This window comes from Anoplopoma fimbria, unplaced genomic scaffold (assembly GCF_027596085.1).
Source record: "Anoplopoma fimbria isolate UVic2021 breed Golden Eagle Sablefish unplaced genomic scaffold, Afim_UVic_2022 Un_contig_8005_pilon_pilon, whole genome shotgun sequence".
NCBI lineage: Eukaryota > Metazoa > Chordata > Actinopteri > Perciformes > Anoplopomatidae > Anoplopoma > Anoplopoma fimbria.
Window position 1 is genome coordinate 30537 of NW_026552861.1, and position 14585 is coordinate 45121.

Below are 14585 nucleotides of genomic sequence, written 5' to 3' on the forward strand. Positions count from 1 at the left end.
AATTAAAGCAACCGTAATAACCATGTACATTAGTCACAAGAAATAACTAATTTAAAGACTTGGAAGAAAAAAAGTGTCTTCTTTAAAATGTAGCATTATTCATTTAAAAAATCCAGTTTGCACTTTGCGACGTTGATTCAAAGCGACATAAAGTTAGTCTGTGTGAGAGGACAGACATGAACTCAGTCAGATGTTCCTCATAAATAAAACACGTGTTTATTTACACAAATATTCTCAAATACTAGTCTTCTACATAAGGACATAAAAATATATACAGTGATGTAGGGACTCAAACTGCTCCATTCTCAGGTCAATGTATACACGTTTGGATTTATTTGCATTTTTCAGGTTTTGAAAAGAAATAAAAGAAAAAAGATGCGCATGTACAGAGCAGGGTCTAAAACGTACAGTTTCAAACTCTGGCACTAAAACACGGTGGAGAACTCTAACCTTCAAGTGCTATTCAACAACTGACCTCCACTAACACCCTCAGTGAGTCGGGGAAGCCAGTCTTACTCATCACAAAGCTCACCCATGACACTGCACATTACAGAACTGAACTTCCCTCCAACACCGACAGCACTTCAGTCACCTGCAGGTGATAATTGGATCACGTCTCATCTTATGACCTAGAACCCACGTTGTCAACCTGCCTTACAGTATGAGTAACTCCCACAAAACAAATCTAGGTTTGGTCAGTCTCATCTTCCAACCGACTGAGTAAACTTTGGTTATGTCTTGAAGTCATTCAATAAAAGCCACTTGAAGTAATTCAAGGAACTGGAGAGCAGCACGTTTGAGAAACCATTTCTTTGAGAACCTGAATGAACCTTACCTGGCTCCTTAAGGAGATAGGAGTACGACACTAGAGTTGATCCAAACCGCTCGGTGGTGGCGAACCTTTTATCTAGCACTCTGGGACATTTCGACACAAAACAAAAACTCATGACGGCTGACGGAGAGTCGCATATAAAAAAAGAAGACCGGTTATCTGGTTTGGTAAGAAAAAGGCAAGACAGAACTATTCGGGCAGAGAAAGTGTTGAAGTGTCATCGTGTTCACATACACCTGGAACACAGAACAGCACCAAACACTTCCAAAACGCTGTGATCTGGAGGGTTTAGACTCGTGTGAGGAGGCTGAGTAAGTGTCATCGGGTCTGGTTTTTGACCATGCTGCCGTAGTAAACTAAACAGGAGGAGCTCCTTTTGGTCCTCACAGCCAACGGCATTCTTTCACCTTCAGCTGATGTACTTTTTGACCACTGCCTTCACAGTCCAAACTGAAAAAACACACACCCTGATGGCACTCGCTCTCAGACTCAACACACACGCACACGCACACACACCCTTCTTTGTAGTCACTACGGCTTGTGGGAAATAATGAAAGGAATACCTGTATATTTCAAATTACACAGAACATTCATTTGAGATGTCAGGTTAACGAGTTCATTCGAGGAGGAAAAGGAACGGAGGATAAATCGTTCTTTTCTTAAGACGACGGCATCCTTCAGACGGGAGGTTGGTCGTCGCACCGGTTAGGTTGGATGTGGTGATGGCCGGCAGAGTGGCACCCCCGTTTAGCACCTGCCCAGAGGTGGGAGAGCCTGGGGGCGAGTGAGGATTTTGGTGGGGCGTCACTGTGGGGCGGCGGCGGGCACCGGGGTGCTCAGGACGTTGGTGGCAACAGATAGGACCGGCGAGCCAGTGAGAGCGCCCAGGGGAGTGGAGGCTGGCAAGGCAGAGATACCTGAGGAGAGCGGAGCCAGAGGGACGGTTAGAAACACACGAGTGCAAAGAGGGGGTGCTGAACTTCAGACAGGAAGTCAACTACCCTTACACTGAATGTACAGCAACAATCACATCTCCCCAACTTAACAACAAAGCACCACTGTCACTGTCACGTTTGGCTTCCCTCTGCATTGATGCACCTGCTGTTTTGGGACTGATTTAGGGCTTGGGGACTGATTTAGGGCTGCCACGATGTGTTGCCGTTATTGATGACACTGGAAATGCGTCTAGATCAATATTTTAAAAACAGGCACAGTTTAAAAAAACCTTTTGTCTGTGTAGCAGCTGATGAGGTCGTCTACCTGCTACCTTAGAAAGTCCATTGAATAAGTGTTTGAAGTAAAACATTTTGAGCTTACTGTCACTGCAGTGCCGGCAGTAGTCTAGATGTAGACAAATGGCACCGGGTCTCCATCCATACTGTATCGCCTGCAGTTCCACCGGCTCAGAACCGACTAGGGCGGTCAAAATTGTTGTTTGAATATTTGTTCCTATAAAGCGCATAGGTGCAAACTATTCCAATATCTATTTTTGCTCAATATGTCATTGACACGGTGTCACAGCTAGCTGTGAGCGACGCAGCACTGTGCAGAGCAACAGTCAGTCTGGAGCACAACTTTTAATGGTCACCCTGTTTCTATTTCTAATTGTCGCTCGCTATGAAAGTACTGATTGGTGGAGTTAACCCTCTGAACCCCAAGCAGTTTCAAGGGATTCACCGCTTGTCACATTTACCCTTGGTGGTTTTGTTATTCACTGCAATATAAAAGTCCTGCACCTCTAGAGTAGAGAACTCAAACCTGTCTATTGTGCAGTACAACCATAAATCATAAAAGGGGAAAGGAAAAATGGAAGTGGAAATTCTTTAATGATTTATTTTACAAAGGATGAGAAACAGTGGAATCTATATATCCAACATGTTAAGAATATTTAATGTAAAAAAAATTGAGGCTCTATCAATATATAAATAGGGAACTATTCGCTTTTTTACAACTTCTACCTGCAGCCTCTCTTCTCCTCTCCTCTCAACAGCCTGTAGTTCAGTTGAAGATTCACAGAATTCTGGTCACATGACTGTCGGTCTAAAATAAATCAATCATGGCTTCCTAGTTGCGCTCAGAATTTTAGGTTTTGAGTAAACGGTTTATTTGTGGCAAAATTTTAAATAAGACATGTAGAATAAAATATTTTTCGGGAAATGTTTCAATTTTAGGCTTAGTCTTGGTTGCATTGAAGTGTTTGTCACACATGATGTGTTCGAGGACCGTTAAAAAGATGAAAGTCGGGCGTTCGTGACAGATTTTACAGCTTCTGTGATAAACGGTGTGGTTTTGGCGATTGTTTAAAAGAAAACATGCTTTTCCATCCACCCAGCAGGTTTTGGGGTTCAGAGAGTTAAGTTATCTGTGTATCTCCTCATTTAACTACAAAACCTAAAGAAGGTGGCTGCTGGCTGGAGGGAGATTGGTTTTCTACTTGTTGGCTAAATTGCAATTCCCAGTAAATAGCCCAATATAAAATGTTTTTTCTGTTTAAAAATAACAAACGTTGCAAGATAATAATGATAACACACCCATATTCCACTGGTTAGGTCTCCAGACTGATCTAGAACTCACAGCTGATAGTTAAGTGGTCTGTTTACATGAAGTTACGCTTGACCTAACGTTACATATCGTGTTCAATTCATGAAAGTGACGCATGACTCCCGTCATGCGGTACAGTCAGTTCGCAAAATGCAGACACCCACGGCGGTGAAACTTTTTTATATAACCCCATTGATAACTTCACGCCACTTTGTAAAAATAATTTTTACATGTGCAGAACCGTGAGTGGCACATCCCGTTAACAAGTGTACATCAACCAACAGTTTTGCACGTTAAAATGTAAACCTTTGTTTACATTTCGTCTTGCGCTGCAATATACAGCAACACTCAGATTGTCAAAAAATAAATAAAAATAAAACTTAAATGCAATGGTCATTTAGATTTTTTGGAGTGAACATTTTTAAGATGAATCAAAGCAGTTTGTGGCAGCGCTAATGTGATTGACCATGAGTGTGTTTTCTAAAAGCAGCACTACGACCAGAGTGTGGCTTTAACTTGTATAGAAAGACAACTCGTGTGTCAGAGAAACTGCAGCTGGAGGTGCTGGCAGAGATCTATAAACAGATGACTCATATAAAGAGTATAAAAGGATGTCCGCTCAGATGCTCTTTGTGTACACTCGGCCTGACAGAACCTTTTTGGAACGATCAAATTGATGGCGGCAAGTTTCAAATAGAAAGAATTTGCTTATGGTATTTCATTTAATTTATCACTCATGTAGGTTACTATGACACCCTTCCTGCGGGCGCCTCACATCACCCCCTCCCACGATCGTCTGAAACTGAATGGAAATGATTCACTCTAAAACTAGCTGTGATGGAAATGCAGAGCAGTGCAGTGTGTTTTCGCTGGCTGCTCCAATGCTCTCAGCTCCAGTTCTGAATGGTCTTTTCATGCGTTTTCAGCAAACATGTTTTAACTTGTATAATGTAAATTGACTTTGATCTAACTTTAGAGGAATATTGTTTTTTCCACCCAACAGCCTGCACTTTGTTTGTGTAGTCGTTCCAACTTGCTGAGACCTGAGAATGCAGCACAACTGGTGCCCACAGCTTTTCAATCTACAACCACATTGGTTTTAAACCTTTGTAACTCTAATTAACTCCAAATATGTGAACCACTTATATTTCATTAAGATTAACGTAGATGTAATCGAAACTGACAAAATAGTTTATCCGTTGTATTGTGCGTGATCAAAGACGAAACAGTAACTTTAATAACTTTAACGTTGGCTTTTGCTTCTCACTTGGATGATCTGATAAAACTGTGGAAATATAGAAAACCTGTCTGATCACTTTCCCTGCAATTGATCTGCAGTTGGAAGTATTAACATAAGGAATTATGAGGGTATGGGATCAAACCATAAGTATGACAGCAGAGACATAATAGAGATGCTGCCATAAATGCTTTTCTCTCCATTTCTGGGCAGTGTGATCACTTCCTGACGTGTGCGTGTGTTCTCACCAGTGATCATGCTGGCTGAGCTGACAGCTGTGTTCCCACCAGGCAGTGTGGCTCCGGCCACACGAGACTGATCTTTCACAATTGGGACTGCAGGAAACAACAAAAAATAAAGAAAGCACTTATTGTCTTGTTGATATTACAGATTGTGAATTAATTCCTATAAAACATCAACACTTACAGAAGTAAGGGTGATCCATGGCCTCGCGGGCGGTCAGCCGCGCCTGGTGGTCGTAGCGCAGCAGCTTGTCCAGGAAATCCAACGCCTCGGGGCTGACCAGGTGCTGGTTCTCGCTGTGGACAAACCGCTCCCACCGCTTACGAGAATGCCTGGAGGACAAAAGAACACATTACATTCTGACACCGATTCCCAGACGGACTGTTGTGTTGACGAGATAAATGATGTATGCATGGAGCACGGATTAAATCTGGATGGATTTTGTTATAGCAAGGGTGGGACATGAACATGCTGCCGCCTGTAGCTCCCTAAATTTCATTTTGTTTTTAGCGTTAATCACTAATTGAATATGACAGAATACATTCCTCAACATCTTAGAAGGAAGCGTTCAGATTAAGTCCAGCGGACTTTGAGACGATAACCAGCCAGCCCTGCCGGATTAAACACCACCAAACTGGCCCAGGGAGAGGAGGCGAGATAGAAGCTAAACTAACCCAGTTTAGGGCCCAAGGCTACTCGACTACAAAACAAGCGCTAGGTATAGTCACTATACAAAAGCCTGCATATCCGAGACACTATCATCATCATCATCATCATCTCACCTTCCCAGAATGTCGTTGAAGCGAGGTTCCAGCTCAATATTGTACTTGTCGATGTAGTCGTAGAGGTCTTCAGTCCCCAGGACCTTGGCTATTCTCACCAACTACAGGAACACACAAGGAACAAAGTGTTTGTACGAGGTACTTTCACCCTTTCAGACACAAATATAAATCGAAACGAGTCAGTTACAGAAAAGACATGGCAGTCACCTGAGTTCTGTAACCCCAAGGAGAGCTATTCATTCCATGCATGTAATGGAGAAAACTCCACAACATAGCTTGCCTTAACCTGGTGTTACCAGCGTTTACCTGGTCATAGTTGTCATGGCCATGGAAGAAGGGCTCCTTCCTGAAGATCATACTCGCCAACATACAGCCCAAGCTCCACATGTCCAGACTGTAGTCGTACATCTGCAACACACGGCACAAGTCTCAGAGCACAGGCAGGATTAAAAGGAGAGACAACTAAATTTCAATGAGTTGTAACACTGTTTAAATGAGCACTGGTGCATCATTAAGAATAGAACAATGCATTAACAATGCTGTTCCCATTTGGCTATCAGGAACAAGCATGTACCCTTGTTTAAGCCCTCAAGTGCATCTTATAACCAAGATGAATTCAATCCAGTGTTTCCCCAACACAGAGCTGTCTGTGTTATGCTGCCACAGGTTTCCCAAGGCTGCCCGATTATCATAAAAAATTCCTGATTATGTAATCTTAAAACAATTATTTAACAGAAAAGTTGCACCATTAAAAGAACCAGGTCCGTCACAACAATGCCGTGTTCAAATGGTTTCTACCACAACATTACCACCCATAGGTAACATCCAACCCATTCAGACTACAATAATTAACTGTATAACATCATCACCATCATTATTGTTACCAGCCACGACAGCAACGCAGTGACCCTGTGTGCGTGTGTGTGTGTGTGTGTGTGTGTGTGTGTGTGTGTGTGTTTGTGTGTGTGTGTGTGTGTGTGTGTCATCATGGCATAATGTGTTCCGGTAGCAGGACGACCACAGAGGAGTTTAGGACTACTCTGCCAGGTGTTTACATGTCTGTGGGCTGACAGATTTTGTCACCACGATAGCGTAGCAACCGTGTAACATACAGTCACGAAACTTTACAGATGTGGAATTGAGATTAAAATGAAGGCCGAGTCCGAAGATTGGTGTGGTAAGAGCAAGGTTGCCATAAGTATGGGGGTAGAAAGTGTGTAAGGGGCCATTGGCTGTCTTATTTTACGCCCCTGGCCTGATTTGGATTTACGGCTGGTGTGATCTAATCAAAATATGGTCTCTAAATAGAATTATAGTTCTATGTGATGTGTTGCAAACAAAAACACAAATAAATGAAAGTCAACAGTAGGTTTGAGATGAACCATCTACAAACCCCTACTCCCCCTCTGACATCTGACCAGCAGTGTCTCAGATTACACAGGAAAGAAGATCAATGCAAAGCGAGGGCCTACTCGAAAGATCTCCACTATCACTCCTCAGATACTTAGAACAAGTCATCTCCACCTAAAGCAGCATGCTTTACCCACGTACCTGATAGTCCACCAGGAGCTCAGGTCCTTTGAAGTAGCGGGAGGCGACTCTGACGTTGTACTCCTGTCCTGGGTGGTAAAACTCGGCCAGACCCCAGTCAATAAGACGCAACTGCAGACGTAGAAATGAAGCAGTTAGCAACTACAAACAGGCAACGCATGTACTAGTGTTTAACAAATTAAAATTACTTACTTATTTGGTTCACATAACTACACAGAAGCAATAATCATTGGCTTTTGATTGAGGCTGGATTGACCGATTTAGATTATTTTTAGTGTAACAAAACATTTTAGTTTTGTTTTCACATTCCAATTTTACAAGCGCACTAAAGAACTCTACATGAAGAAAATAAAAGAACTGTACATGACATCTCGCTCTCTCTAACTCTATCCCATTATACATTTAATGTGTTGTAACTCTGTTAAGGATCCCTCCTGTTGTTCTCCCAGAGGTTTCTTCCTTTTTTCTCCCTGTTAAAAGGTTTTTTTTAGGAGAGTTTTTCCTGTGCTGATGTGAGGGTTCCGGGACAGAGGATGTTGTACGTGTACAGATTGTAAAGCCCTCTGAGGCAAATTTGGAACTTGTGATTTTTGGCTATACAAAATAAACTGAATTGAATCCCTCCCTCTCTCTTTCTCCCTACTCTTATGACATGGCGCTAGGATTCTAGAACTTCCTGTTATTTGTCAGAAAGCACAACCCATCCAAGTAAAAAAAGCTTTCACACTACTTGCAGGAAGAGTTCGGCGTACGCTTCAGCATGTCCATTAGATTCATAACGATCAATGCAAACCACCAAAGTTCCCACTGCTGGTCAAAATAATACGCTGTTACCTCGAGGTAATTTTTTTTATCTCCGAGTGACTGTCAAACTCCCCCGCTAGCTTAGCTTTTTGGTCTTCATATAAGTGGTGTACATTTGATATGATGGTAGCTCTTAAAAGGCAATTCATATAGTCGCAAATTATGAGTGGCGTTCAAAGCTAATTTGGATTAGGAATTGCGTACCTTTGACGGACGTAGTCATTTTGGTTTGGATCAAACGGAAAAGAAGGCGTGAAAGTGCCCTGAAATCACTCACCTTACGATGCTCATGATCAATCATCACGTTATGTGGTTTCACATCTCTGTGCATGATCCCCATGCTGTGGCAGTAGTCCAGGGCCTACAAACAAGGGCAAAGGAACTTTGTTATCAATTGGTCACACTGTTGTTTTCTTCCAAGTAATTCCAAAACAGCAACAGATAACAAGAAGATGTTGTCTACCAGTCAACACACACAATGTTGATGGCCTAAACAGAGGATTGGTACTGTACGAGTACCTGAGCATGTACAAGATGGCAGAGAAAAATAAAGTCAGGACAGACAGTCTTGTTCAAGGACTCAATGCTTCACCTCCCTCGGGACGTTTAGAGGTTAAACATTATGAGCGGACAGGCACCGAGGAGGACTCACCTTGAGGATCTCGTACATGTAGAACCGGATGTCGTAGTCTGTCAGGGTCTGGTACAGTTGCTGGAGACAAAAGCAATGTCATTGGGCTTTCTATGGTATCGTCTAACAGTAAAAGAGGCCACACACGTCAATGGAACAGTCATACATCGTCAATCACATTGAGCTGTGGAAATGTGCCAGCGATTGAGGATAGAACCAGAAGACGGTTGACTTTCTGGCACCGAAGACATAGCACTGGACCTTCGTGTTCCTCCATCACATACACACACGTGTACAGGAAAACATCGCGTATGCCAAGAAAGGAGGTTTCCGTGATCCTGCACGGCAATGTTTTATAAAAAGGTGAAGAAAAAGTGACCTACCTTGAAGTCTGTGTTGTTAACATGCTCAAAGACCAAGGCAGGCGTTCGGGACTGAAAAAAAAAATAGTTTGTGCACTTAATGTGCTGCAGTCTCAACCAACAATATCTACCACTAGGCCTACGTATATGCATCTATTTGACTGAAGCACTGTAACAAGCTATGGCACTGACTCAAACTCTGTTAGGGCTGCACAATATATCAAATTTTTATCGCGATGACGATATTGGCTTCCCACGGTGACATGTTGTGTTCTCGCGATATTTTTTTAAAATAATGCTTCCACAAAAAAAGGAAAACGAAAAAAGAAACGAGCCCCGCCCATGCAGTATACGCTCTACCTCCGCTGCAAACCAAGCGCTCCCTGTACACCTGCGGTCTGCGACTGCGTGAGTACATCGGCGGCGCGCCGAAGCACTTGTGCATCCCGGCTACAAGTTCCCCTTCAGAGAGGGTTTTTAGCACTGGGGGAAATGTGGTGACCTGCCTTCGCTCATCCCTCAAGCCAGAAAATGTTGACAGGCTGGTGTTTCTTGCCAAAAACCTGTAAACTCTAAGGCAGTGCCCTTTCTGCATAGTCCTGCATTTAATTGTTTAGATTTTTTTTTTTTTTCGCTTCTAGGAGGTCACGTGAATAATAACCTATTTTACAAATTCAACATAAATCGTTTACAATTTAAACATTGTAGAATCTTTGCCCTGTTGTTTTAAGTTGGTGTTATGTTTATGTTATGTATTCAAGTTTATGTATTCAAGTTTATGTTATGTATTGTGTTATGTTATGTATTCAAGTTTCCGTGAATGTTCAATAAAAAAATGTATCACTAAAATCAATGAATAATCGTGGTAAATAATCGTGATATCAATATTGATCCAAATAATCGTGATAATCATTTTGGCAATAATCGTGCAGCCCTAAACTCTGTACAAACTAACCACACCATAAGCAACACCAAAGTCAAGTCTCCAAATGCCCACTCATTTTCTGTACACATGTAAGCATGGAAACTCCACCACCATGTGGGCAGTCAGCTGTCGCTGGCCTATAACATTTCAGAAATTCCAGTTTCTCTTATTGGATCTCATGAGGACAAGCTCACCAGCTTACCATTGATGCCGAGCAATACGGCCATTCAGAGAATCCATATTTCTGGATTCATTCTAGTTAACAGATATCCCCAGTTGATGATATTGGGTGGCTATAAGCTTAAGTGTTTTTTTTTTTTTTTTTTTTTTTTTACTTAAAAAATAAAATAAAAAATCGGCAGAACTACAATGTTTATCCTAGCCAGAAGCTGTAAAAACGTCTGTATTGTCAGATTTTTCAACTAAATGTTTGAAATATACACATGTAGTCTGCTGACCATACCCACAAATGGTCACTTGTTGCTTACAGTGTGAACTAGAGCTGCAGCTAACCAACCAACCAACTTTCACAATTTATCTACCCATTGTTTTATATTCTATAAACCATAATCTAAAGTCACAAGATGCCAGAGCCCATAAGATGTCTTCAAACTGCTTTGTTTGTATGAGCATTAAATTAACTGTATTTAGTTTACAATGATGCCAGTAGGGAGAAGCAGAAAAGTGATTTTACTTTATGAATGCCTAGTGATGTATCATCACAGTCAGCGATTTATCTTCCATCAACTAGTTAGTCAACTCATTGTTTTAGCACTGTTTAAATAAATAACAAAGGGTGCATCTTAGAGCAGGGCCCTCCAAGGCATCTTTAATTACAATGGGGGGAAAAGGTAAAGCTAGGGCAACAACTAACTATTACTTTCTATTATTTGCAAGTCTGTCTCTACAATAAATGTTTATATTGTGCCAGAGCCCTGGCTCAACATAGGAGCAAGCTGTATGCCATCACATACACGTATCTAACTTACTGCTACAGCTGGCAAAGTACTTACACAAACATACTTCCCAAATGAAAACGATAAGCTTGCACAGGTGGTGGGCTCCACACGCTATTGGTACAGTAAGGATACTTCAGAAACCCAACATACACAACATAGGTTTGTTCTTACAAAATATTGATTGTGTCAACAGGAACACACAAACTAAATATGGCCTCTGAACTGTCAAGCGTTCAATAAACTATATTTACCACAGGGTCTTTCACTATATCGATGAGGGAGATTATGTTGGGGCCTCCGCGTAGGTTCTCCAAAATCTTGATCTCACGCTTAATTTTCTTTTTCTTCACAGGCTAGAAGGAAGAAGACAAGAAGACGGGATTTAAGCATTCAGAACCTCTGACTTGATCCAAGCCTCAGTCTCTGCATAGATTTACCTTGAGTATCTTCACCACCACCTTCTCATTATTGGTGATGTTGATTGCCTCGAAGACTTCGCTGTACTTGCCACGCCCCAGTTTACGCACCAATTGAAAATCATCCTGATTTCTGAGAAGGAAAACGAAAAAAGGAAGGAAAAAAACCGGCGAACCGAACATCAGCTAGGTTGAAGAGGTGTCAAGCAGCATCCTGCAAACGTCGTGTAAGGATTACTGAGGTATTTACCCCCACTCAACCACGTGGGACTCGTAGTCCCAGTACTCCTGGGCCGGTGAGTGTTGACCTCGGTGTACACTCGGGCCCGGCTCGGCACGGGTCCTGACATGTCCGACAGCTTGGCAGAGGTGGTTGGAAAACCTTACTGCAGCGGAGGACTGATGGAGTACAGGGAGGACGGGTGGGTGGGAGGGAGGGAGGAAGAGGAGGGAAGGTAGGGGATGAGGGGGGTTTATCCCAACAGGGCAGGGGGTAGGGAGGGCTCTACCTGAGGACGGGGGAGGGGCCGCCAGGGGCTCGGTGGGATAGCTGAAAAGGAAGGTGGGTGAGGAAATAAAAGGATTAGAGAAATTCAATTCCTGATTCATTTTGATACGTCACAGGTGTCAGCAGTATCTCCATCCATCCATTTACAACGAATGAGAAAACCGTAAATTCACACACCAGTGCATGTTTGGCACTGTGCCTTAAGATTCATCAGTCATAAGATTGACTCTACTCTACTGTTCAGGAGATCGCCATTAATGCCTTCTATTCACCAATCCCTGTTAATACTGCATTGTGAACAACAAGTCCATATTGAAATTAGCAAGAGAAGAGCAAGTAAGATATAACAGCTAATATACGGAGGTTCCATTGAGATGCATTAACTTAAGGCAGCTTAAAATTCATAATTAAAATGACTAATGCCAAAAAATAAGATCGATAAAAATACAATCTAAGAATTTTTACTGTTTATACTGACTTTCGGGGCAAACCCTTTCGGGACTGTGGTGGGAAAAAAAAACTGTCTGGAGCCTTGTATACCAGCTGCTTACAAAGCAAGCAACAACAGAAAGGATGTTGTAGTGAGGAGAGAGCTGAGCCTCAAGCTCACAGATTGACATGAGAGTTGGGTAGTGCGCAGATAGAAGTGGATAAAAGAATTCCAGCTCTAGTTGAGTGTTCATTTTTACATTGTGTTTAAAACATCACCACTGACTCCTAAAGTATTGACACAGCCTGTTTAATTAGCAGGGCAGAAAGCTGTGTAATTATTGATCTTATTCAAACGGCCAAATCCATTATTTGAATGACACCACTGGACCATCAGAGCAACTGGACACTTTAATCTCATTCCAACCTAGGTCAAGTAAGTAACACTTAATGGAAAACCTTCCATACATGTTTGAAATAATAAGGAATGCATGTGCAGGTCCTGGTCTGCTTTAATGTGCTTCATACCAACTCTGGGATAAGAACATATTTTCATTGTCTGACTGGCTGGTGTTAGGCCATACATGTTAGGCCATACATACTTCTAAATATGGTTAAAGGGGCTTTAAGGTAAATATGTTAAATTGGGCCGTTTAAATTAAAGGGATTTAACTTATTGACCACCTTTTTTCTAGTTAAATTGAACGCTACATGCGCATTTTTTTTTACATTTTTCTCTTCCTATACGTCCCCTCGCTAACCTAACGTCAGTGGCCTCAGCTAACGTTACTCTAACCTATGCTACTCCCTAGTTGACAGGTGAAGTACTCCACCAACGCTAACTAAACAGCTCAGGGTAACGCCCACGTCAACAGATTACCACTAATGGTGGCTCAAGTAACGTGAACAACGTTACCCCAACTATATCAGCGACTCATTCGGCCATAGGCCGGTGTGAATAGCAAAAAACACACTTGACCCTTTAAGTGTACTATTCCGTTTCGTTAACACCTGAATACGGTGTTTCAGTCAATACTGTAATAATAGCCTATTGACTCTAAAGACACCACCACGTAACGCGAGACCTCCTCCTTACATTCACCTGCGTTAAACTGGCCAGCGTTAGACCAATCACAGCTACGTTCAACACTCACATTACTGTCTTACATCTGAAGCGACTATGATGGTTGCAAAACTTACGTGGAGCAGACAAGCTGATCACATTCAGTGACCATTATAATGTATGCGACCTCCGCAATGTTAACGTTGTGTCGACATAGCTGTATATTTACAGAGGCTTATTGACTCGTGCAGCTGTACCACTGTCTGCATCTACAGACGACTTACGTTCAAACGAAAGCTTATTAGTCAGCTAGCCCACCCGACCCGGATAGCTGTCGCTGTCAGCAGAAGGTGTCGGTAACTTATCGGCTCTAGGCGGGCCCAAGTTGGTAGCCCGCTAACCTTAGCATGGCTAACGTGAATGCTCGCTAGTTTCCACAGAGAAAGGGAGTCTGCCTTTATCAACAGAAGAGCAACACTGGAGCGGATATTTACCCCCTAGATCAATTCCACAACCGCAATGCTTCCCCGTTAGCTGAGTTTCGTCAAGCCAACGGTCCTCGCCTGCCTCCGTCGCCGGTGTGTGCCTGTGCCAGTGTGTGATTTCTGCTGTATCAGAGACAATATGGCAGACTACCGCCACCTACGTCCTCGAGTACTGCGACGGAGGCCGCGAAGGGACAACCCACTGCACAGTTGCCAACCAACTAAAAAGCGTAGTAACTGTCACTGTCATTTTTGTGTCGGCTGTAATCCATCACACTGGGCGCGTTTTAGGGGTCAAACTGAGTAACATATTTACTAGATGGCTGCAGTCTGATTGTGACTTCACAACCAGATACTAAAACCACGACTTAATTCAAGTTTATGTTAACATGCCCTGTTACTTAAAGGAACATTGTGTGGCCATTATGGGGAATATAGTGGCAGAAATGGAATATATTAATAATACATGTGTTTTCGTCACCTTAGAATGAGCTGTTTATATTTACATACAGAGCGAGTCCCAAGCCCAAAGAAAAAGCACCAAATTTTAGATAGAGGCCAAACCATGTCATTATGGTTCCGGGACAGAGGATGTCGCATGTGTACAGATTGTAAAGCCCTCTGAGGCAAATTTGTAATTTGTGATTTTGGGCTATACAAAATAAACTGAATTGTCACTTTGCTCAATATGGACATGTGAATAGTCCTTATTTAAATCATTATGTCCTGAAAGTTCTAAAATCGCACATATAGCTGAATACAGAGTTGTTTTCCTTCATCCGTTCATGTGAATGAGCATGAGATCGATGGCTTGGAG

The 14585-nt window shown here is 42.4% G+C and overlaps 1 non-coding gene and 1 pseudogene across 1 annotated transcript; both read right to left on the minus strand.

The window, feature by feature from the left end:
* Positions 1-858: 858 nt before the first annotated feature.
* Positions 859-11804, minus strand: LOC129116228 (casein kinase II subunit alpha-like; annotated as a pseudogene).
* On the minus strand, positions 8812-8948 carry LOC129116233 (small nucleolar RNA SNORA57). The gene has a single exon (XR_008533462.1). It is a non-coding gene; the product is annotated as a small nucleolar RNA SNORA57 (small nucleolar RNA).
* Positions 11805-14585: the final 2781 nt, after the last annotated feature.